The following is a 25,907-nucleotide window of genomic DNA, read 5'->3' on the forward strand; positions in this document are numbered from 1 at the left end:
AGCCTGTGTGGACAGACAGCAGGCAGGCTACGGGGAAGGAGAGGCCTCTGAGAGCCAGGATCACTTGGCCCTAGGATGGGGCTGTCACAGGTTGGTGGGAAGGGGCGCTGCGATAGGAAGCAAGAATGGCTGGGGAGAAGGTGGGAGGAACCATCTCAGCAAAGGTAGTCTTCCCAACCCATCCATCCCCCTCTCCCTCCCTCCACCCCTCAGACTCCTGAAGCCCTCTCCCCTTCAGCTTCCTTCCCCGCTGAGATAAGATCCTCCCCACAGGCTGTTTCAGAGTGGTCACAGTCACTGGGGGAGCTCCTTTGAGACCCACATGCTTGACCCGCTGAGGCGCTAACGCCCTCAGCCTCCTGCAACTCCCTGCTCACCATCCGGCCTTCCCCATTTCCTAGCTCACTCTACCCCCTGACAGACCCATTTTCCTTCTCCTTGGAGGCAGTGGAGCAGATGGCTACGGATTTTGTAGCCAGATCCTGGGTTGAGTCTGGTTCTCCATTCCTAAAGTATGATCTCGGGCAAGCTCACTTCTCTGTGCTTTTGTTTCTATGAACGGGGATCCTAAGGTCTGTTTTGAGTTAAAATACTAAGACCCGGGATGCCTGGGTGGCTCATCATTAAGCGTCTGTCTTTGGCTCAGGCCAAGATCCCCAGGTCCTGGGATTAAGCCCTGCATTGGGCTTCTTTCTCGGTATGGGGCCTGCTTCTCCCATTCCCTCTGCCTGCTGCACCCCTTGCTGGCGTGCGCGCTCTCTCTCTCTCTCTCTCTCTGTCAAATAAATATATAAAATAGTTTTAAAAAATACTAAGACCCTTGGAACAGTGCCTGACACAAAGAAGTCCTAGAAGAGGATCTGGTGCGAGCCTGTTCTCCTCACCTGGGGTGCTCTCTCCAGCTCTGGGTCATCCCCCAACCACCCATCCTGTCCTGCTCCCCTTGCCTTGGCCAGATGATTCATTGCATTCTGCTGCCTGGGCTCCCCGGGGGACTCTCCCCACCCACGTACAGACCCTTTATGGCACACTGTCCTTCCTGCCCATTTAAGAGGCTCCCAGTTGACAGCTATATGTAGAAGAATGAAACTCGACCATTCTCTTACACCGTACACAAAGATCAACTCAAAATGGATAAAAGACCTCAACGTGAGACAGGAATCCATCAGAATCCTAGAGGAGAACATAGGCAGTAATCTCTTCGATATCAGCCACAGCAACTTCTTTCAAGATATGCCTCCAAAGGCAAAGGAAACAAAAGCGAAAATAAACTTTTGGGACTTCATCAAAATCAAAAGCTTCGGCACAGCAAAGGAAACAGTCAAAAAAACAAAGAGGCAACGCACGGAATGGGAGAAGATATTTGCAAATGACAGTACAGACAAAAGGTTGATATCCAGGATCTATAATGAACTCCTCAAACTCAACACACACGAAACAGACAAACACATCAAAAAATGGGCAGAAGATATGAACAGACACTTCTCCAATCAAGACATACAAATGGCTATCAGACACGTGAAAAAATGTTCATCATCATTAGCCCTCAGAGAGATTCAAATTAAAACCACATTGAGATATCACCTTACACCAGTTAGAATGGCCAAAATTAACAAAACAGGAAACAACATGTGTTGGAGAGGATGTGGAGAAAGGGGAACCCTCTTACACTGTTGGTGGGAATGCAAGTTGGTGCAGCCTCTTTGGAGAACAGTGTGGAGATTCCTCAAGAAATTAAAAATAGAGCTTCCCTATGACCCTGCAATTGCACTCCTAGGTATTTACCCCAAAGATACAGATGTCGTGAAAAGAAGGGCCATCTGTACCCCAATGTTTATAGCAGCAATGGCCACGGTCGCCAAACTATGGAAAGAACCAAGATGCCCTTCAACGGATGAATGGATAAGGAAGATGTGGTCCCTATACACTATGGAGTATTATGCCTCCATCAGAAAGGATGAATACCCAACTTTTGTAGCAACATGGACGGGACTGGAAGAGATTATGCTGAGTGAAATAAGTCAAGCAGAGAGAGTCAATTATCATATGGTTTCACTTATTTGTGGAGCATAACAAATAGCATGGAAAACTAGGGGTGTTAGAGAGAAGGGAGTTGGGGGAAATTGGAAGGGGAGGTGAACCACCAGAGACTATGGACTCTGAAAAACAATCTGAGGGGTTGGAAGTGGTGGGGGGGTGGGAGGTTGGGGTACCAGGTGGTGGGTATTATAGAGGGCACGGATTGCATGGAGCACTGGGTGTGGTGAAAAAATAATGAATACTGTTTTTCTAAAAATAAATAAATTGGAAAAAAAAAAAAAAGAGGCTCCCAGTTGGACTGTCACTTCCAGAGGCAGGGACCTCGTCTGCTTGGAAGCTGGCACAAAAGAACTCAAATAGTAGCTGAATGAATAAATGAATGCGAACAGTCTACCCAATTTTGTTCATTCATTCATTCATTCATTCATTCACTGAAGAAATATGTGAGAGCCTACTCTGTGCCAGGCAGTGTTCTGGGCACTACAGATCTAGAGTGAACGAGGCAAAATCCTTCCTCTCATGGGCCTCATAATCTAGTAGGGAGACTGAAGAACAAAAGAATGGGTAATATAATTTCTGGTGGAGACAAGTACATACTGTGAAGAACAGTATAGACAGCTGAAGGTCATTGGCAAAAGTTGGTGTCATGTTGGGTAGGGTGTCCAAGGGCAACTAAATAAATCCCACCAGCAAAACAGATGAAAATGTCACAGATTTGGCTGAAGGGATGGGAAGGTGAGTAGGACAGCAGAAAACATTCAGGTGATCGGTAACTGATGGACTCACGGATTCTGAAGGTGTGCATTGCCCAAAACAAAAGCTAGAGATCTAGGATGTGTGAAAATATGTTCATCCAGGATTAAAAAAACCCAACTCAATAGGAAGCTGAAAGTCAAAACAGACTGTGGGGAAAGGAAAAATGGTTATTTCATACATTGATTGCCTTAAAAATAATATTATCCATGCTTTTGAAAAGAATTCTTGGAGGAAATACTTCAGCACAGTGAAAAATAGATCCATGAAAGAAAAAAAATGAGTGGTATTATAAACAATGATAAACAAAGAACACAGCCAAACATAAGAGTTAAGTTTAAATAAATTTTGTTACACAATTTGAAGAAAATAAATGACAGTTCAGAACTAAAATCTATGATGATCCATATGTGAGGGTAGGGGATGGAGGAAAGTAAGTTACTACTAAATTTCTTGCCTTGTTTGGGAAGAGGCGAAGATAATAATTACATCCAGATGTTGGTAGAAAAAAATAGAATCATACACACATAAACACATGTAGTGTATAGAATAACCACTAGAAACAAAGCTCAAAATTTCCTAGTCATCAGAAGGGGGAAAAAAAAAACAGAACAAAATAAATGGGAAAAATCTAACAAAAGGCAAAAACAAACTACACAAAAATAAGAAAACTAAGAAAGGAGACATGGAAGAAGATGGCAGATGTAAATCTAGCTATAACTAATAACGGTTAAACACAAATGGGTTAAATCTACCCATTAAAGCAGACACTCAATACAAAATCCACTTGTCTGCTACTACGATAGAAATATACAAAGCAAAATGACACAGAAAGAGTAAAAAGAGAAAGGGTAAAAAAGGATATGTTAGCCACACGCATCCAGAAAATAGGATTCAAGGCCAACGCATTGAACAGGACAAACCAATGTATTTACAATGGGACAAAGGACAAGCATCAAGAAGTGCCGAAGTCATGAATCTTAAGTATATAAGAATATAGGCTAAAACATACATGTATAAAAACTTGATTTCTAAACCCAGTAGGTATAGACAATCCATAACCATTGTGAAAAAACTTGAAAAGATCTCTGTTAGAGAGAGACAGAACCATTGACCCCCCCACCCGAAAAATAATGATCTAAATAAAGCAATTTAAAAACTTAATCTGAGAGGGGAGCCTGGTTGGCTTAGTCGGAAGATCATGCGACTCTCAATCTCAGGGTTGTGAGTTTGAGTCCTATATTGGGTGTAGAGATTACTTAAGTAAGCTATAAAAAAACTAAACAAAACAAAACACCTTAATCTGAGAGAACACTTGAACAGTAAATAAGCATTTTCAAACACACATGAAATCGTCACGAAAATTGGCCACATGTTAAGTCATAAATAAAAATTTCAACAAATTCCAGAAAGCAGATGTCAAATGGGCTATGTTTTGCTTTTATGCAATAAGGTCAGAAATTAACAGCAACATGAGTATAAAAGAAACTATCCACTTGAAAGTTTAAAAAGCTATAATGCTCTATAATACTCTCGTTAAAGAGAAAAGCAAAGCAGAAACGACAAACAATTTAGAACTGAACGACAATGAACAATAATAAAAGCTCTGGTTGGAGGCCAAATTGGTACTCAGAGGAAAATTATAGCTTTAAATGCACTTCCAAAAACGAGAGAGACTGAAAATTATCTAGGCATTTAAATCAAGGGCTAGGAAAGAAAAAAATAAAACCAAGGAAAGAAGAAATCATCAATGAAAGTAGAAATTAAGAAAATGAGAGGAAGAAAAAAGTAGTAGAAATCCAAAGATCAAAAGCTGACTCTTTGAAAGGACCAATTAAAAAAAAAAAAGAAAAAGAAAAGCCTTTAGCAGTTCTTAGCAGCAACAAAAGAGAAGAAAGTCTAATAAGCCTTTGGAATGAGAAAAGGCCTATGACTATAGATCTGGACATATATTTAATTTGGAGAGAAAACTATATGCAGTTTCATAGCAAAAAAATTTTTAATTCTTGATGAAACAGACCATTTTAGAAAACATAAATAAGCAAAACTGGCTCAAGAAAATAATAGAAAACCTGAATAGGCCAATAATTATCCAAGAAATCAAACAGACAAATCTCCCCCGTGAATGGCACCAAGCTTTTTTTATTACCTATCTACAATCTGCTCCAGAGACTGGAAAATGAAGGAACCTTCCAGCTCATTGTACCAGCCTCAGCATACTCCTAGTAACAAAACAGACAGGGGTGGCACGTGGTTGTGCGGTAACGGCCAGGCCCGTCCCACCTTGCAGGGGCAGGAGCAGCCTGCATGTGGGACTGAGAGAGGGGCGTTCAGTCACCCATTTGTCAACCCTCTTCTGAGCGCCTACTCAGGACCCACTGCTCTGCTTGGTACTGGGGGTGATTAAAGACTAGGCTGCATCTCCAGCCCATCCAGAAATAGGGCTGCTTTCTTCTCCACAGCACTGGCAGGGTGTGGAAAACCAGGCCACTTGGGATTCACTGAGAGGCTAGCTGGGCTGGTACGTCAAGAAAAATAACACACAGGACAGAAAGTGATACATACTATGGGGAAATCTAGGCCAAACAGGGAGGTCCCTTCAGCTTGGAGGGATAATGCAAGGTTTTAGCCAAGAGGGGCTATTGATCCTGCCCTTGAAAGAACAGTATTTGATATAAAAAAGATAGGGTCTGGGGAAGGGCTTCCAGGCAGACAAACAGCATGAGCCAGGGCCTGGACGCTGTGAAGAAAAGAGCTGAGGGTTCGGGGGGGGTTAGTGTCCTGGCATAAAAGGGACCAGGGCAGAGGCGACCAGGGCATCAGCAGGTGTGCCCGAGAGGCAGAGGGAACAGTGAATGGGGAGACACTGAGGGCACAGGACACAGGGAATGGGGGTCAACTGGAAAGAGGAGGGTGGAGAGTGCCATGGGAACTCTAAACCTTGGAACCCGAGCAGGGCAGGTGTAAGCTGAAAGGGGCAGATGTGGTGGGGCTGAGCTGGGCCTCGTCTGGTTTGGGGTTCATCCCTCCCCTCCGCACACATACACCTGGAAGTGCCTGGGCACAGCCCCTCATCAGCAATTCTGCCTCCCAGGGAGGCCGAAGATAACGGGCAGCTGTGCTTTTAAGAAATTATGATTCCACCTGCATTTCCCATGTCTGATGTCAGGAAGGTAGGAGGACTCTGGAGACAGAAAGTATCAGTCACTGTGGGAGAAGAGGTGCTGTGCTAGTGTGTGTGAGGAAGAGAGCAAGTGAGAGAAGACAGAAGAGAGCCACAGAGAGGCAGAGGCAGCCAGAGGCAGCCCAACTATGGAAGGAGGAAGAAGAGAGACAGATTTTGGAGACAGTGGGTCAGTGCTGTGCACCTGTCTGGCCCGCCTCATTGTCCCCACTCAGAGGCTGTGGGCCCAGCAGTATGCCTCCGGAGGGTTTAAGTGGAAACCCCAAGGCTACTCTTAGATAGTGTGGCTCTCAGAAGCCCAGCCCCCAGGCCAGCGTGGCACGAGGTCTCCAGCAGGTGGGCAGCCAACACATAAGGGGCACCAGCCTGGGTCCCGGTGGAGCCCTCCTCCTCTCCCACCCTGCTTCCTCTTCCTTCTTTTCTTCCTCCTCCTCTTCTTCCTCCTCAGGGCTTCCCGAGGGAGCCACACCCTGGCATGGGCTCAGGGCTCGGACACTGGCAGCAGCGCAGGGTACAGTCTGAGCTCTTTGGCTGAAAATGGTCCTGCCCACCATGTTCCTACTGGCAGCGGGCACCGTGCTGGGATTTTAGACATACATGCCCTCTGGATCCTCTCTGTGGCCTAGAACAAATGTGGAAACTGAGGCCCAGAGAGTGAAGGGGATCCGCTCAAGGCCACACACTCAGAAGGTGGCCGCCCCAACTTCCCTAAGACCCAGCTGCCCCTGCCCGTCCAGGCTTTTATCTTTAACCAGAGGGTGTGGGTCTGGCCACCCGCAACCAGCCAGGCTGTGTCTCAATTCCAAGCCTTTGCACAAGCCATGACCTCCAACTAGAATGCCCTCTCACCAGCTGCCCCAGCCTCCCCCCAGCACGGCTGCCCTCTGCCTCCTCTCCTGAGAGCCCCAGCCTCGGACTTCTGTCTTTGAACCCTTCCTATTGTGTGTGTCCTGGGTTCTGTGAGTTCTGTGGGTTTCTCCGAGTCAGTGCCCCTAGGCCTGGCTCAGCTCCCCAGCACAGGGTGGAGCTCCACAGGAGGGATGGGAGGGAAGCTGGACTTTCATTTCCCTGTGTCTCTCAAAAGCTTCGGCACCCAATGCAGGTTCAAAAAATACTTGCAGAATGACTAGACAAATCACGTGTGCACTATAGGAAAGGCAGCTGCTGTGCTCAACCAGTCCCTGCCAGCTCTAAGGGAAATCACAAAAAGGTGACCTTCACCCAACATGGAGAGGTAAGGGTTCTGGAATATGAAACAATACAGATGAGAAATTCTAGACATAGAAATGACTCCAAGGACCATGCCTCATGTTTTCTATCTTTCTCTAATCCACAGACCCATGGTGGGAGGTGGGAGTGATCGTGCCCATTTCACAGGGGAGTCAGGTGGGGAAGTCGATGCTCTTCCCAGAAGACTCAAATAAAAATAGGCTACCTAGCTGAGCATTGGTAGTGATGAGGGCACTCGACTATTTTTCTTGTGTTCCCCTTTCCAGGTAAGAGTGTGTATGGCATGGGCTGGGTGTTGGGCAGAAGGGCTAGACCCATTGACCATGCACTGTTTCCAGAAATAGGGCTGCTTTCTTCTCCACAGCACTGGCAGGGTGTGGAAAACCAGGCCACTTGGGATTCACTGAGGGGGAGGGAGATAAGTCGTGGGGCATGTGGCTGGCTCCCTGATGATGGAGAAGTTTCTCTCTGACAGTGGCCCCAGCCTCAACTCGCTGATTTCAGGATGGACTGAGGAGAAGTGCTGGCCACTAGCCCCAGGGGACACTTGCTCCTGAGGCCACCCTCCTGCAGCTGGGGGAATGGTTCAAGGAGTCCTTGGGATACACTTTCATGAGGGCCTAGATTCTCTGACTTGGTGAATAGCTCACATGTGTGGGTGCACATTCTTTCAGGGAGATGGTCTATGGCTTTGTGGAATTCTCACATGAGCTGGGAACACCCCACCCCGAAACAAATGTCACTCCTGGGGAGGGAAGAGTAGAAAAGAGGAGAGAGGGTAGCAGGGGCAGGGGGGCATCTCAGCTGTGTCACCAGGAACATACCAGAAAGAGGAGGTAGCCTGGGAGGGGCCTGGCAACAGAAAGAAACAGGGAGACAAAACGCTGGCCTACAACAGCATTTTGTCCTCAGGGTGTTGGGGGAGGTAATGTTCTACAGGTGACTGGCTCAGTTTCACACTGCTAGAGAGCAAGAGAGGCAAGTTTGAACCCCAGGGTGTCTGGTGACAGCCTGTCTTTCTCTCTCTTTTTTTTTTTTTTTAAATTTAAAGATTTTATTTATTTATTTGACAGAGAGAGATTACAAGTAGGCAGAGAAGCAGGCGGAGAGAGAGGAGGAAGGAGGCTCCCTTCTGAGCAGAGAGCCCGATGTGGGGCTCGATCCCAAGACACTGGGATCATGACCTGAGCCAAAGGCAGAGGCTTTAACCCACTGAGCCACCCAGGCACCCCTGACAGCCTGTCTTTGAGCAAGAACACAGCAGGGTCCCCAAAGCCTATGAAGAGGTGCAGGTTTAAATGGAGGAGGTTGGGGGACAGAAGACCTGAGGTCCACAGAGACAAGGCCTGGAAGGGATTCACCTACTCCACACCCGCCCCTGGGTGGCCACGTGTAGCTCAGGGGAGAGGGCTCATGGCTAGGGACCTGGGTCCCCTTAAAGTCCCAGCCCAAATTCTGGGGCCCTTAGGACCCCCAACAAACCTGAACACATCCCCATCCAGTCCTCTCCCACTCCTGAGGCCACTGCTTCCCACCAACTCCCGTTCTTCAGCCTCCACTCCCAGCTGAGTGTGAGAAACAGAGATCACCAGCTAAATTCCACAAGCTTCCAGATCAACCCACCTCATAGACAGCAGGAGCCTCACACACTGCGGCGGGGGTGGGGTGGGGTGGGGTGGGGTGTGAGGCAGGCAGGGCCACTGCAGAACACAGTTTTGAGTTTCCTCAAAAAGCAAAACGTAGAGTTACCATTTGACCCAGCCCTTCCGTGCCCAGGGGCAGACCCAAGAGAAGTGAAAACATATCCACATGACAACTTGCACAAGAATGTCCAAAGCAGCATGATTCCCTGACGGCCCAAAGTGGAAACAATCCGAAGACCCACCAATGCATGAGTGGATAAAGAAAGTGTGATGCATCCACACATCAGAATATTATTCATATATAGAAAGGAATGAGATTCTGATACACGCTGCATGAAAACAGTCCACAGAGTGAAAGAGGCCAGTCTCAAAGACCGTTTACTGTATGGTGCTGTTGATATATAGGAAATGTCCAGAACGGGCAAATCTGTAAAGACAGAAAGTAGATCACTAGTTTCAGGGGCTGGGGGAAGGGGAGGGGAGGACAGGGAATGACTGATTTAATGGGGTTAGCATTCCAGGGGGAGGCGATGGAAATGTTGAGGAATCCGTGGTGGTCCAAGTGATTGTTGGTTTGTGAATCAATCAGTAGTTGTGGGTGTGCAACTGTGTGTATGTACTCAAAAGCACTCAATCGTATACTTTACATGTGAGTTACAAGTCAATTAAAAACACTTGTATGAGGAAGCCCCCTACCCCTTTCTCTGCAACACATACTCCATTGCCTTCTTGCTATGGGGGATGACCTGGCCCTGCTCCTGTCAGAGACGATGCCGTCCAGCCAGGCACTGGGTCCTGTCCTCTGTCCCCCAGACAAGGACACTGATGCTATCATGGCGCCTTCCCTCTCTGGCATTGTTTCTCTTTTGTTTCATTTCCACCAGTATGTAAACATACTATAATTTCTCTCACCTAAAAAATAAAATAAAATAAAGCCAAAAAAAAAAAAATCAACAGTGGAATCCCTGCCCCTTGACCTCTCATCTCCCTCCAGCTACTCTCCCTTCTCTGTTCCTCTTTACAAAACACATCCCTTGACTTATCTGTTCTCACTGCCTGCTCTTCCTCCCCTCCACTCTCTCTTGAACCCACTCTCAGGGCTGATCATTCTATCAAGATTGGTCTTGTCAAGTCACCGACAACCTCTGTGTCACTAAATCCAGTGAGTACATTTCGGTCCTCATCCCTCTGGGCAACCTGCTGACACTGGAAGTGGTTGATGGTTCCCTCCTTGTTGGAGGGCCTTCTTCCCTTGGCCTTGGGACATCACTCTCTTCTCGGTTCTTCTCCTACTGCAGCGACTGGTCCTGCTCTGTCCCTTCACCACCCTACCCTCTAAATGATAGGTCCCCACACTCAGTCCTGGGACCCCTTCTCTAACCCACGTTCACTTCATTGGCCATCTCTCATCTCATAATGCTTTACATGTCCACTCCCAAATGTCCATCTCCAGCCTATACATCTCCCAGTACCCTTAGTACAGACTCTGACATCCATTTGCCTCTTTCACTTCTATTTCTATGAGAGAGGCGCCTCAGATTTAACATGTCCAAAATTAAACCGATTCCCTTCCCCAACAAACTTGCTTTTCACCAGTCTTCTTAATGTTGATAAACATAACTATTCTACCAGTTGTTCAGGCCAAAGACTCTTCCCTCTTCCCCCACCTCATGACATATACTCTATCCACAAATCCTGTTGCTTCCTCCTTCAAAACACATCGAGAAGCTAATTCTTTCTAGCTATTTCCTTCAGTGATGCCCTAGTCTGCTTGGCTTCTTAACTGGTCTCCCCGATTCTGCCCTGATTCCTCCATGGTCTATTCTCCACTCCTTTTAAAACATCAATTGGACTATATCTCCTCTCTGCTCAAAACCATCCAATGGCTTATTTTTCTACATTAACCTATGAGATCAGTGCCTCCCAGCTGTCTCTCTGACCTCTCCCATTAGTGCCACCTTACTTGCTCTGCACCCTGGCCTCTTACCAAGTCCCCCAAAAGCCCATACCCCTGCCTCAGGGTCTTTGCAACTGATGCTCTCTGTGTCTAAGATTCTCTTCCTTCAGGTATAAGCACAGCTTTATCCTTCACATCTCTGTTCCAACATCACTTTATCAGGTGCTTTGGACATTGTTGTGCAAGTTTTTGTGTGGACAGGTTTTCTCTTCTCTTGATCAGCCTATGTAAGATAGCAACCCCTTCCTCACTGTCTGTTTCCTTTACTTTGCCTTATTCTCCTTCATAGTATTTATCACCACTTGACACATTACATAATTGTTTCTGCTCTGTCCCTCCTATCTTAACAGAAGCTTCATGACACCTGGGACTTGACTTTGTCAAATGCTGCCTCCTTAGAGCCCAAAAGAGAGCCAGGCACATGGCAAGTACCCCGACATATTTGTTAAATGAATTAGTGAACTCATCCATGTACACAAAACTCATAGGCCAATCCACACATCAATGGAGAGGGAAGGTAGTAGCTCCAAGTCAGGAGCTCATGTCTCACTCCTGGAGCTCCCAGGAAGTGGGCAGAGGGACTGACGGCCTCTCATGCACCTGTGACAAAGCCTGTTCCTGAAAGCACCAAGCCACCATCCTGACTAGTACCGTAAGCATATCTGAACAATCACAGCAGTGATAGGCATCTCCCAAGGTCTGCTATGTGCCACGCCCCTCATAAGGTTCCTTATTCCCTCCCTCACCCAATAAATAGGTTTCACCTCCAGGCTGGCATTGGAGAAACGGTGGTAGACAAAGGACAGTTCTCCCTCAAGGAGCTTGCCATTTGTATTGCTTCATTTACTCTTTGCAACAACTCAGAGTACATCCCATTTGGGACACAAGCCCCACCAATGAGGACACATGGTCTTGGTCCAGAGGCTGTCTGTGCCTGAGGGAAAGAAGAACCTGGGTCAAGGTGACAGTAGGCAGGCAGTGGCTGCGCTGGGGCCTGGGGAAGGTGGTCTCACGCTATGCATGGGCAGACCAGGAAGATCTCAAACTTACTAACCCAGCTGGTGCACTCAGCCCAAACAGGTCACGTGACTAAGAGCAATCAGGATGAAGTTGTTTTTTTTTTTAAGATATTTATTTATTTATTTGACAGACAGAGATCACAAGCAGGTAGAGAGGCAGGCAGAGAGAGAGAGAGGAGGAAGCAGGCTCCCTGCTGAGCAGAGAGCCCGATGTGGGACTCGATCCCAGGACCCTGAGATCATGACCTGAGCCGAAGGCAGAGGCTTAACCCTCTGAGCCACCCAGGTGCCCAGGATGAAGTTCTGAAGTCAGGGCAAAACCCAAAAGTAACTGCCCGAGTACAGGACTTGTCAGCAGTGTGAGAGGAACTCCGCCTGGGATTTGGGGTGCAAATCCCCAGAAGACTGACTCCAGGCTGCACTGTGACTTTGATGGGGGACGGGTGTGCATTGCATACATCATCATCATCATGCAGCCTTGCTGAGCTGACCCCAGGTCACTGGCTGATGGGGGGGGGGTCCCCTCAGCTCCCAGGCCAGCAAGTGTGGTTAAGCTGGCACAGAGCAAGAGTAAGATCCTTCTCTTCGGGGTCAGAGGAAGGGGGCTCTAATCAGTTGGGTGACCTTGGACATGCTATTACCCCTCGCTGACTCCTGGTCCTCCCCTGCAGGGTCTGACTGATTGGAGGACTGCTGGACAGGCGCTGAAGCAGTAGGTCTGGGTCCCCAGGGGAAGGGCCTTTGGGGTCAGAGGAAAGCAGCAGTGTGATTTTCCAACCGCACTGACAGTTCACGTTTACCACTCCATCAGCTATCAGGGTAGTGCCGGTGCACACTGGTGGAGGCTGGGTTACACTCACCTGGAAGCTAGAGACACTAATCTCCATGAGATATAAGTGTTGCAAGGAGGAAACACAACCATCCCTGTCAAGCCCCGAGCACAGGTTCTGGTCTTCCAGAAAAATCTGGTCAGGAGTAACCACTCCCCCACTGCTGGGAAGTGGAAGGAGCCACAGTGAGGGAGGGTTTGGGAGGTCGATCTGGTTTTTAGTATACCAGGAAGCACTGCCCGAGGCAGCTCACAGATCAGTGAGTTGCACATTCCTGGAAGCATGCAAGCAGTGATGGCTGACGGAACCAGGATAAAGGGTCAGGTTGAGGCCCAGAGGGCTAGATTTCATAATTTGAGGCCAGTGGCCATGTTCCCTCATAAAAGAAAAAAGGGGAATTCCTCCTGCATCACTGCTAGCAGGAAAAAGGGAGGATGGCTGGACAGGTAGGACAGGGCAGCTCTGCCTGTACCCCATTCTCAGCTGGGGGCCATGGGGAAGTGCTTACTCGGAAGATGACTCTCCAAGTAAAGCCTCTAGACCAGAAAAGTACACTCGATAAATGTTCCTTTTACTCTCGCTGCCCTTCCAATGTCCTCCTTCCCTCCCCCCTCCAGAAAGAATGTGGATTCAAGTGTTCAGGGAAAAGCCAGGTCCAGGCTGCTCCGAGAAGACAACAGCACTTGTGTCTGAGGTTTGGGCAGAAGCCAGGGTGGAAACGTCCCAGCTTCTGAGGGTGCAGGAGAAGAGCTGGAGCCTTACTCTTTGCAAAGCCCTAGCTGTTGCAGGGGAGATAAGGGGACAGAGAGGCTACAGAGCTGGGCCCAGGAGTCCCAGTGGGAAGAGGTGGAGGGAGATTCAGGGCCTAATGTTGTTCTCTGTTGGTGGACGGAAGATGCCAGGTTGGGCAGAGGGCAGGACCAGGAGGCCATATAGGAGAGAAGGCCTAGAAAACACCTGCTCCTACTCTAAGTGGGCAGAGGATCTAGTCAACATCCTACACCACAGGACCAAGGCCTAGGTCAAAACAGGAGGCAGCAGGACAGGATGGGGGATGTGCCCTGAGGAGCCAAGACACCCCAGGCCTGGCTCAGCCACTAGCTAGATCTGACCTCAGGCCAGGCCCTTCTGCACATGCACCAGTTTCCTCAGGTGTAAAGTGAGGAAGGTGATATCCTAGAGCTCAGGAGCCTTCCAGTCCTAGCCTAACAAAAAAAATAGGCACACAAGAATTCCAAGATGAAACATGTGAATGCATGGATTAGAAGAAATCTTTGTACACTTGTATGTACAACAGCAGTATTCACAATAGCCAAAAAGTAGATACAGCCCCTGTGTCCATTGCTGGATGAATGGGTAAACAAATGTATATGCATGTGTATATATACACACATATGCAGTGGAATATTATATAGTCTTAAAAAAGAAGAAATGCTGACACACGTTATAATGTGGATGAACCTTGAAGACACTGTGCTAAGTGAAATAAGCTGGTCATGAAAGAACGAGTCCTGTATGCATCCACATATGGGAGGTACTTGGAGTGGCCAATCTCAAAGAGATGGCACGTGGCATGGCCATTGTCAGGGCCTAGGGGAGGGGAGCAGGAGTTATCACTGTGTGCACAGAGTGGTGGTCAGAGATGACTGACAGTGGTGGTGATAGCAGAGCAGTGTGGATGGACTTAATAGCACAGAGCTGGACCCTTAAAAATGGTTACAATGGTCAGTTTTATGTATATTTTACCTCTCACACAAAAAAACCCCACAAGAATAAATACAAAATTTCAGGATTCTGCTTAGGCTTGGTTATTCCTGATTCACGAAACATGAGAACTGGGGTCAGGTGAGTCCTATAGCTAAAAGCCAGTGTGAGAGGGGGGTCCAAAGTCAGGGACCAGACGAGGGGGCTGGAGGGCCAGGAGGTGGGGAAGTTGGTGTAAGCCCACAGAAGAGAGGTAGGCACCAGACTCAGAGGAGATACTTCCAGAAGTGGGCCCGCAACAATGACAGGTGAGATGGGGGTCCTGAAGCTCTGGGGAGCAAATCTGGGAACTGGGAGCAAATCTGCTCCGAAGCCTGAGGGTCCCAGATATGGAGAGCGTGGCTGCTGGCCCCTGAGGTCAGCTGCCTCCCATGTTTTAGTTTCTGGGAGAACCAGGGCAATGAGGTCCCTTGAAAGAAAGCAAGAAACAAGTTTGTAGGTAAGCAGGAAGCCTGAGAGAATCCTCAGTGTAGCCACCACAGAGAAGGCTCTTTGAGCAAGCTGAGGCAGGGCACCTGGACCTCTGAGGGACCCTGGGGGAGTTGTAAGAAGAACAGGTGAGGGTGTCTGTTGATCCTGTAATCCCAGCCACACTCCCCTCTCCCCAGGATTTCAGCGCCCATTCCCAGAGCCCCAAGGATCAGTGTGTGAGGTGGGAGGGGATTTCCCTACCCTGTCAGACTAACAGAGAATCCAGGACACAGAGGGGCATTCAAGCCATTGCTAGCTCTGTGAATCTCTCTGTGCTTTACTTTTATGACAATAACAACAGTAGCTGGCACAACAGTGCTGAAAGGATTAAAAGAGAGCATATTCAATGTGCTCGGCATTGGGCTTCCACAGAGTCATTGCACAATACATATCATTACTGCCCTCATAATTAGCCTCCTTCTCCTCATCATCATGATCAAGCTGCCATGTTCTTGCTCTTCCTAAATACAGAAGAAGAGCAATCCAGAGCTCAGAGAACTTGGAAGGCACCGCAGGCCTTGCCCCTCCCCCAGGATGGTATGGTCTCCAGGGAAGCATGATGTCCGGACTCTGGATGCCCTTGGGAAAGTCCTGTCTATTCCAGGACCACAAACCACCCCAGAAGAGTCTAGCTCCAGAAGATGCCAGAGTTATATTCATGCCTACATACAACCAGTCTTTGATTAAAGTTCCCCAAATATAGGGCATCCTTTTAAATGCCAGACTAATTAATATTTAGCTGTAAAGTTTTAAGCCTTCCTTTTCTTAATACAAGAAATACTTGAGTGGAGAAGTAAACTAATCTGGGACTCCTTTATCTGTGCCTGTGGCAGGCGCTGGGTGGGCAGTGCCCTAAATTAGGCTTGATTCAGGAGGCAGATTTAGAGGCATAGCACCCAAGGGAGCCCAGATGCTTCAGAACAAAAGCTTTGCAAGTTCATGCTTATAAAGTAATGCTTTGGTCATGCTTCCCTTTTCCCTGCTGTTGCAGCTGCTATAAATGTTATCACTGGGGTGCCTGGGCAGCTCAGTTGATGACGCATCTGCATTCTGCTCAAGTCATGATCTCAGGGTCCTGGGATCGAGCCCCGATTTGGGTTCCCTGCTGGTTCCCCTGCTTCCCCTCTCTCATTCTCGCCCTCTCAAACAAACAAACAAACAAACAACCCCCCTTAAAAAATATATATCATTAAAAAAAGTTATCACACAATCTTCCTAAAAATCACCCCTGAAAAATTTTCCACTCTCAGAAACTAATTCAATACACCTAAAGTTACTTTAAGAAAAAGAGAGGGGAGAGTAGTCAAGACGGCAGAGGAGTAGCAAACTGAGATGACATCAGGTCGCAGGAGTTCATCTAGATAGTCATCAAACAATTCTGAACACCTACAAACCCAACAGGAGATCGAAGAGAAGAAGAGCAGCAATTCCAGAAACACAAAATCGACCACTTTCTGAAAGGTAGCATGTGTGGAGAAGTGAATCTGAAGCAATGGGAAGATAGACTGTGGGGGGAGGTGTCGGCTCCCAGCAAGCGGTGGAGCAATGGAGCACAAAATCAGAACTTTTATTTTTTATTTTTTTTTAAGATTTTATTTATTTATTTGACAGAGAGAAATCACAAGTAGGCAGAGAGGCAGGCAGAGAGAGAGAGAGGAGGAAGCAGGCTCCCTGCTGAGCAGAGAGCCCGATGCGGGACTCGATCCCAGGACCCTGAGATCATGACCTGAGCCGAAGGCAGCGGCTTAACCCATTGAGCCACCCAGGCACCCCAAAATCAGAACTTTTAGATGTCTTCTTTACTGAGGGACATTGCTCCAGAGGCTAAGTGGGGGTAGAGCCCTTGCAGGGACAGCATGGTCTCAGGTTCTATGGGGTCCGAAGGATCAGAGGTGTCTGAGTATAGCACAGCTTGCAGGTATTCGGGGTAAGTCGGCTACAGAGATAGGGCTGAGGAGTGAGCTCTCAGCTTGGGGTTACCTTAAACAGTGATCCATGGCACAGTTGGACCACTGCTCTTTGAGCAGGGACCCCACAAGTAGTAGAACTGGGGAGACTCACCTTCCTTCTCTGGAGGCAGGGATCTGCTGGGTTTGGAGACTCCGAACCATATGCCAGAGACAGAAATGGTTGGTCACAGGCTGGGTGCAGCCGGAGACCAGGGAGACAGGAGTGATTGAGCACTTTTCTTCAAGGGTGCACTGAGGAGGAGGGCCCAGAGCTCTCAGCTCCTCCGGGCCAGAGATTGGGAGGCTGCCATTTTCATTCCTGTCCTCCAGAGCTCTGGAAAGAGCTCTACGGAAAGCGTTTAGGGAACAAAAGCTCCCTAGAGCGAACCCCGAACAGATTACTTAGCCCAGCCTCTGGCAGGGCAACGTATTCTGCCTTGGGTAAAGACATTTGAGAATCACTACAACAGGCTCCTCCCCCAGAAGATCAGCAAGAACATCCCGCCAAGACCAAACTCACTGATCAAGGATAAAAGCAGAATTCCAGAGGAGGAAAAAGCAAAGCATGGAATTCATGGCTTTCTCCCCATGATTCTTTAGTCTTGCAAATTTAATTAAAAATTTTTAATTTTATTTTTTTCTTATTATAATTTTTTAAACTTTTCCACTTTCCTCTTTTAACATTTTTTTAACTAGTTCATCTTAACAATACCTTTCTTTAAAAAAATCTTTTTAAATATTCATTAATATAGTCACATTTTATCTTTCATTGTATCTGACTTTATTTTTTGTATACATATAGGGCTTTTTCTTCCAAAAAATTTTGGGGTATAATTTCTTCTAATAGATCAAAATATACCCTAAATCTAGCACAGGGCTTTGTTCTAGTCTCCAGCCTGAGCAAAGTCTCTCCACTTTCTTTTTTTTTCCCAACCAACTTATCTTATCAATTCCTTTTTTAGAATTTTTAATTTTCATCATATTCCATCCCTTCATCGTGTTTACCCTTATTTGTGTATATATACAAGTTTTTCTTTCTTTAAAATTTTGGGAGGTAGTTTCTTCCAAGAGAATAAAATACACCCAAAATCAAGTAGGTGGCTCTGTTCTATTCCCCAGTCTAATATATATATATACATATATATATATTTTTAATTTAAAAAAAATTTCTTTTTAACCCCTTTCTTCTCCCTCCAATTTGGGGTCTCTTCTAATTTGGTTAGTGTACATTTTTCTGGGGTCTTTGCCACCATTTTGGTATTTTATTCTCTCATTCGTATATTCTCATCTGGATAGAATGACGAGGAGGAAAAACTCACTACAAAAAAAAAAAAAAGAACAAAAGGCAGTACTGAAGGCTAGGGACCTAATCAATGTGGACATTGGTAATATGTCAGATCTAGAGTTCAGAATGACGATTCTGAAGGTGCTAGCTGGGCTCGAAAAAGGCATGGAAGATATTAGAGAAACCCTGTCTCGAGAAATAAGAGCCGTTTCTAAAGAAATAAAAGAACTAAAATCTAACCAAGCTGAAATCAAAAAAGTTTTTACTGAGGTGCAAGCAAAAATGGAGGCTCTTACTGCTAAGATAAATGAGGCAGAAGAGAGAATTATTGATATAGAAGACCAAATGACAGAGAATAAAGAAGCTGAGCAAAAGAGAGACAAAGAACTACTGGGCCATGAGGGGAGAATTAGAGATAAGTGATACCCTAAGACAAAAGAATATTAGAATAATTGGGAATCCAGAGGAAGAAGAAAGAGAGAGGGGGGCAGAAGGTATATTGGAGTGAATTATTGTAGAGAATTTCCCTAATATGGCAAAGGGAACAAGCACCAAAATCCAAGAGGCACAGAGAACCCCTGTTAAAATCAATAAAAATAGGTCCACATCCCATCATCTAATAGTAAAACTTACTAGTCTTAGTGACAAAAAGAAAATCCTGAAAGCAGCCTGGGACATGACGTCTATAACATACAATGGTAAAAATATTAGATTGGCAGCAGACTTATCCACAGAGACCTGGCAGGCCAGAAAGAACTGGAATGACATATTCAGAGTACTAAATGAGAAAAACCTGCAGCCAAGAATACTATATCCAGCTAGACTATCTTTCAGTATAGAAGGAGAGATAAAAAGCTTCCAGGACAAACAAAAACTAAAAGAATTTGCAAACACCAAACCAGCTCTATAGGAAATATTGAAAGGGGTCCTCTAAGCAAAGAGAGAGCCTAAAAGTTGTAGACCAGAAAGGAACAGAGACAATATATAGTAACAGTCACCTTAAAGGTAATACGATGGCACTAAGTTCATATCTTTCAATAGTTACCCTGAATGTAAATGGGCTAAATGACACAGGGTATCAGAACGGATAAAAAAAAAAAAAAACCCATCATCAATATGCTACAATATATACAATCAATATACTACAATACAATACAATATACTACAATACAATCAATATACTACAAGAAACTCATTTTAGACCCAAAGACACCTCCAGATTTAAAGTGAGGGTGTGGAGGGGTGGGTGCCTGGGTGGCTTGGTGGGTTAAGCCTCTGCCTTCAGCTCAGATCATGATCTCAGGGTCCTGGGATCAATCCCCACATCAGGCTCTCTGCTCAGCAGGGAGCCTGCTTCCCCCGCCCCCACACCTCTGTCTGCCTCTCTTCTGCTTGTGATCTCTGTCTGTCAAATAAATAAATAAAAATCTTCAAAAAAAATAGTAGAGGACTTTAATACCCCCCTCACTGAAATGGACAGATCATCTACACAAAAGATCAACAAGGAAATAAAGGCCTTAAATGACACACTGGACCAGATGGACATCACAGATAAATTCAGAACATTCCATCCCAAACCAACAGAATACACGTTCTTCTCTAGTGCATATGGAACATTCTCCAGAATAGATCACATCCTGGGTCACAAATCAGGTCTCAACTGGTACCAAAAGATTGAGATCATTCCCTGCATATTTTCAGACCACAATGCTCTGAAGCCAGAACTCAATAACAAGAGGAAAGTTGGAAAGAACTCAAATACATGGAGGCTAAAGAGCATCCTACTAAAGAATGAATGGGTCAACCAGGAAATTAAAGAAGAATTGAAAAAAATTCATGGAAACAAATGATAATGAAAACACAATGGTTCAAAATCTGTGGGACACAGCAAAGGCAGTCCTGAGAGGAAAATATATAGCGGTACAAGCCTTTCTCAAGAAAACAAGAAAGGTCTCAAGTACACAACCTAACCCTACACCTAAAGGAGCTGGAGAAAGAACAAGAAAGAAACCCTAAGCCCAGCAGGAGAAGAGAAATCATAAAGATCAGAGCAGAAATCAATGAAATAGAAACCAAAAAACCAATAGAACAAATCAACGAAACTAGGAGCTGGTTCTTTGAAAGAATTAATAATATTGACAAACCCCTGGCCAGACTTATCAAAAAGAAAAGAGAAATGACTCAAATAAATAAAATCATGAATGAAAGAGGAGAGATCACAACTAACACCAAAGAAATACAAACAATTATAAGAACGTACTATGAGCAACAATATGGCAGCAAATTTGACAATCTAGAAGAAATGGATGCATTCCTAGAGACATGTAAACTACCAACACTGAACCTGGAAGAAATAGACCATATGGGTCAACAGACCCATAACTAGGAAGGAGATTGAAGCAGTCATCAAAAATATCCCAACAAACAAGAGCCCAGGGCTAGACAGCTTCTCAGGGGGAATTCTACCAAACATTGAAAGAACAATTAATACTTATTCTCCTGAAACTATTCCAAAAAATAGAAATGGAATGAAAACTTCCAAACTCATTTTATGAGGCCAGAATTACCTTGATCCCAAAACCAGACAAAGACCCCACCAAAAAGGAGAATTATAGACCAATATCCTTGATGAACACAGATGCAAAAATCCTCACCAAAATACTATCCAATAGGATCCAACAGTATATTAAAAGGATTATTCACCACGACCAAGTGGGATTTATTCCAGGGCTACAAGGTTGGTTCAACATCCGCAAATCAATCAACGTGATACAATACATTAACAAAAGAAAGAACAAGAACCATATAATACTCTCAATAGATGCTGAAAAAGCATTTGACAAAATACAGCATCCTTTCTTGATCAAAACTCTTCAAAGTATAGGGATAGATGGTTCATACCTCAATATCATCAATATTTCATAGGTTTTCACCTATGAAAAACCCACAGCGAATATCGTTCTCAATGGAGAATAACTGAGAGCTTTTCCGCTAAGGTCAGGAACATGGCAGGGCTGTCCATTATCACCACTGCTGTCTCAGCAATCAGACAACAAAAAGAAATTATAGGCATCGTAATCAGCAGAGAAGTCAAACTATCCCTTTTTGCAGATGACATGATACTTTATGTGGAAAACCCAAAAGACTCCACTCCAAATCTGCTAGAACTTGTACAGGAATTCAATAAAGTGTCAGGATATAAAATCAATGCACAGAAATCAGCTGCATTTCTATACACCACCACAAGACAGAAGAAAGAGAAATTAAGGAGTTGATCCCATTTACAACGGCACCCAAAACAATAAGATACCTAGGCAAAGAATCTGTACTCAGAAAACTATAAAGTACTCATGAAAGAAACTGATGAAGACAAAAAGAAATGCAAAAATGTTCCATGCTCACGATTAGAAGAACAAATATTGTGAAAATGTCTATGCTACCTAAAGCAATCTACATGTTTAATGCAATCCCTATTAAAATACCATCAATATTTTCCAAAGAAATAGAACAAATAATCCTAAAATTTATATGGAACCAGAAAAGACATTGAATAGCTAGAGGAATGTTGAAAAAGAAAGCCAAAGTTGGTGGCATCACAATTCCAGAGTTCAAGCTCTATTACAAAGCTGTCATCATCAAGACAGTATGGCACTGCCACAAAAACAGACACATAGATCAGTGGAAGAGAATAGAGAATAGAGAGCCCAGAAATAGACCCTCAACTCTATGGTCAACTAATCTTCGACAAAGCAGCAAAGAATGTCCAATGGAAAAAAGACAGTCTCTTTACCAAATGGTGTTGGGAAAATTGGACAGTCACATGCAGAAAAGTGAAACTGGACCATTTCGTTATACCACACACAAAAATAGACTCAAAATAGATGAAAGACCTCAATGTGAGAAGTGAATCCATCAAAATCCTTGAGGAGAACATAGGTAGCAACTTCTTTGACCTCAGCCACAGCAACTTCTTCCTAGAAACATTGCCAAAGGCAAGGGAAGCAAGGGCAAAAATGAACTACTGGGACTTCATCAAGATCCAAAGCTTCTGCACAGCAAAGAAAACAGTCAACAAAACGAAAAGATGACTGACAGAATGGGAGAAGATATTTGCAAATGACATATCAGATAAAGGGCTAGTATCCAAAATTATAAAGAACTTACCAAACTCAACACCCAAAAAAACAAATAATCCAATCAAGAAACGGGCAGAGGACATGAACAGACATTTCTGCAAAAAAGACATCCAGATGGCCAACAGACACATGAAAAAGTGCTCCATATCACTTAGCATGGGGGAAGTACAAATCAAAACCACAATGAGATCCCACTTCACACCAGTCAGAATGGCTAAAATTAACAAGTCAGACAGAAATGACAGATGCTGGCAAGGATGGAGAATGGAGAACCCTCCTACACTGTTGGTGGGAAGGCAAGCTGGTGTAGCCACTCTGGAAAACAGCATGGAGGTTCCTCAAAAATTTGAAAATAGAGCTACCCTCCGACCTAGCAATCGCACTACTGGATATTTACCCTAAAGATACAAATATAGTGATCTGAAGGGGCACGTGAACCCAATGTTTATAGCAGCAATGTCCACAACAGCCAAACTATGGAAAGAACCTAGATGTCCATCAACAGATAAATGGATAAATATTTGGGGTATATATATATATATATATATATATATATATATATATATAATGGAATACTATGCAGCCATCAAAAGAAATGAAATCTTGCCTTTTGCAATGACGTGGATGGAACTAGAGGGTATTATACTGAGCAAAATAAGTCAATCAAAGAAAGACAATTATCATATGATCTCCCTGATATAAGAAATTTGAGAGGCAATGTGGGGGAGTTTGGGGGGATAGGGAAAGAAAAAATGAAACAAGATGGGATCAGGAGGGAGACAAACCATAAGAGACTCTTGATCTCACAAAACAAACTGAGGGCTGCTGGGGGGAGGTGAGTATGGAGAGGGTGGTTGGGTTACAGACACTGGAGAGGGTATGTACTATGGTGAGTGCTGTAAAGTGTGTAAGCCTGAATGATTTGCAGACCTGTACCCCTGGGGCAAATAATATATTATATGTTAATTAAAAATTAAAATTAAAAAAAAATTTAAAAAAAGAAAAAGAGAAGTCAATATGGCTGTATAGAGAAATAGTATTTACTGAGCTTCAACAATGTACGAGGCATGGTATTACTCTCTCCTACATGCATTAGGCAATGTGTTCCAGAATATTTTCTGTGGAAATATCCCAGAATGATGTGTAAAACGTAGTCATTTGGGAAACCCTAAAGACAATATACCCACCAATATATCTCCAATATTATGTTTGTATATGGACGATTCTTTGAAGCCCAAAAAAAAGAAACTGTTTATATCTCTTTAACTCAGTATATCCCAAAGTGTGGTATATATTTGAATGGGTAATGTATGAGATGATTTTTAGAAAATGCATAAATATAAGTTTTATATTTTAGTGGTTATATATGCTTATTTTATAATACAACTAGCACATTAAACCTATGACTGCACATACATTGTCCAGGACTCATTCATTCATTCATTCATTTCTCACCCATTTACTGAGGACCAGTGTTCTAGACACTGAGAATAGAGCAATAAATACAATTAAGTCCCTACTCTCGAAAATTTTTATTTTATTGGGGATCAACAAAAACTCAAACAAATAAATATATTGAACAAATATATGTTCAACAGTAAAAGGTAGAATAAAGAAAAAGTGTTGTTCAGAGGGACAGAATGTTGGGGGTTGGGGGTTTGGGTACTAGTAGAGATGGTCTGGTCAGGGAAGACCTCCTTGATAAAGTTAACATTTGGGTGGAGACCTACGTGAAGTGAGAATATATTTCTGAAGGAAGCACATTCTAGGCGGAGAGAATACCCAATGCAAACCCCTGAGGTGGGAGTGTGCTTGGTTTCCGGTGAACTAGTCAAAGTTTTCAGGGCTGCAAACGAACCCCCTGAAGAATGGTGCTTTTAAAAATTAAGATATAGGGCACGTGGGCGGCTCAGAGGTTTAAGCTCTGCCTTCAGCTCAGGTCATGGTCTCAGGATCCTGAGATGGAGCACCGCATTGGGCTTTCTGCTTGGCAGGGAGCCTGCTTCCCTTCCTCTCTCTCTGCCTGCCTCTCTGCCTACTTGTGATTCTGTCTCTGTGTCAAATAAATAAAATCTTTAAAAAAATTAAGATATAATGAAAATACCACAATATCCACCCTTTTAAAGTAAACAATTCAATACACACACACACATATATAAAGTTGTTGCATTTTTTTTTTGAAGTGATGATTTGGTATTGGTTCTGACCAGGATAGAGTAACAAGGACCAGATCTGTCTTCTCGCCTGAAACAACCAAAAGTCAGACAAAATAACAGGCATTCATAAAGCAACAATGGCAGAACACCCATTTCTTTTTATGTGCACATGGAACATCTAGCCAGAGAGACCAAATCCTGGGTCATAAAACAAGACTCAATGAGTTTTAAATAACTTAAATAACATACTGTATGTTCTCTGACATAATGAAAATAAAATAGAAACCAATGACAGAAGGAACTCTGGAAAATTCCTAAATATACTTGAATACTAAATGTTTCCAAATATCCTATGGGTCAAAGATGATCTCAAAAGGGAAATTAGAAAGTATTTTGAACTGAATGGAAATGAAGACACAGTGTATTAGAATAGCTTGAATGCTGCTAAAGAAGTAGTTGGGGGAATTTAGCACCAAATGAATATCTTGGAAAAGAAGAAATGTTCCAGTCAATGACCTCAGCTTCCATTTAAAAAAGTTAGAGAAAAACAAATTAATTCAAAATAGACAGACAAAAGGAAATAATGCAGGTAAAAGTAGAAATCAATGAAACCAAATGGGAAATGTCAAAGGACCCAAGAGCTGGTTTTCTTGTGAAAAGCAATGATGTTGCTTCATCTCTAGCTTGCCTGATTAGGGAAAAGGGGAACACACAAATTAACAATATCAGGAATAAGAAAGCCAACATCACTATGAACTCTACTGTTATTAAGAAAATAATAAAAGGGGCGGTTGGGTGGCTCAGTAGGTTAAGCCTCTGCCTTTGGCTCAGGTCATGATCTCAGGGTCCTGGGATCGAGTCCCACGTCAGGCTTTCTGCTCGCCGGGGAGCCTGCTTCCTCCTCTCTCTCTCTCTGCCTGCCTGTCTGCCTACTTGTGATCTGTCAAATAAAAATAAATAAAAATTTTTAAAAAAAGGAAAATAAGAGAATATCATGAACAACTTTATGTCAGTGAATTTGGTAACTTTGATGAACTGAACAACTTTTTGAAAGATACAAACTACCAAAACTCACTGAAAAAGAAACAGACAACCTGAATGGCCATAGATTTATTAAAGGAATTGAATTTGAAGGTAAAAGTCTTCTGACAAAGAAAACTCCAACCTCAGATGTCCTCATAGGTGAATTCTACTAAACATTTAAAAAAGAAAGAGTACCAGTTTTATTCAAACTCTTCCAGAAAACTGAAAAAGAGAGCATACCTCTCAATTCATTCTATAAAGCCAGCATTACTCAGACATAACAAGAAAACTACAGACCAAGATAACTCTCAAGAACATAGATGCAAAAATTCCAAACAAAATTTTAACAAATAAAAGCCAACAATATGTAAAAGGCTAATACATTATAGCCAGGTGGGATTTATCCCAGGGATACAATGTTGGTTTAACATTAGAAAAATTAATGTGATTTTCCATATTGACATACT

General features: G+C 44.3%; 1 protein-coding gene across 3 annotated transcripts in view; it reads right to left on the reverse strand.

Moving 5' to 3' along the window:
- The window catches only part of MRAS (muscle RAS oncogene homolog), a 64,359-nt gene that overhangs the window by 11,668 nt on the left and 26,784 nt on the right, over window positions 1-25,907 (reverse strand). The window lies entirely within an intron of this gene.

This window comes from Neovison vison, chromosome 6, assembly GCF_020171115.1.
Source record: "Neovison vison isolate M4711 chromosome 6, ASM_NN_V1, whole genome shotgun sequence".
NCBI lineage: Eukaryota > Metazoa > Chordata > Mammalia > Carnivora > Mustelidae > Neogale > Neogale vison.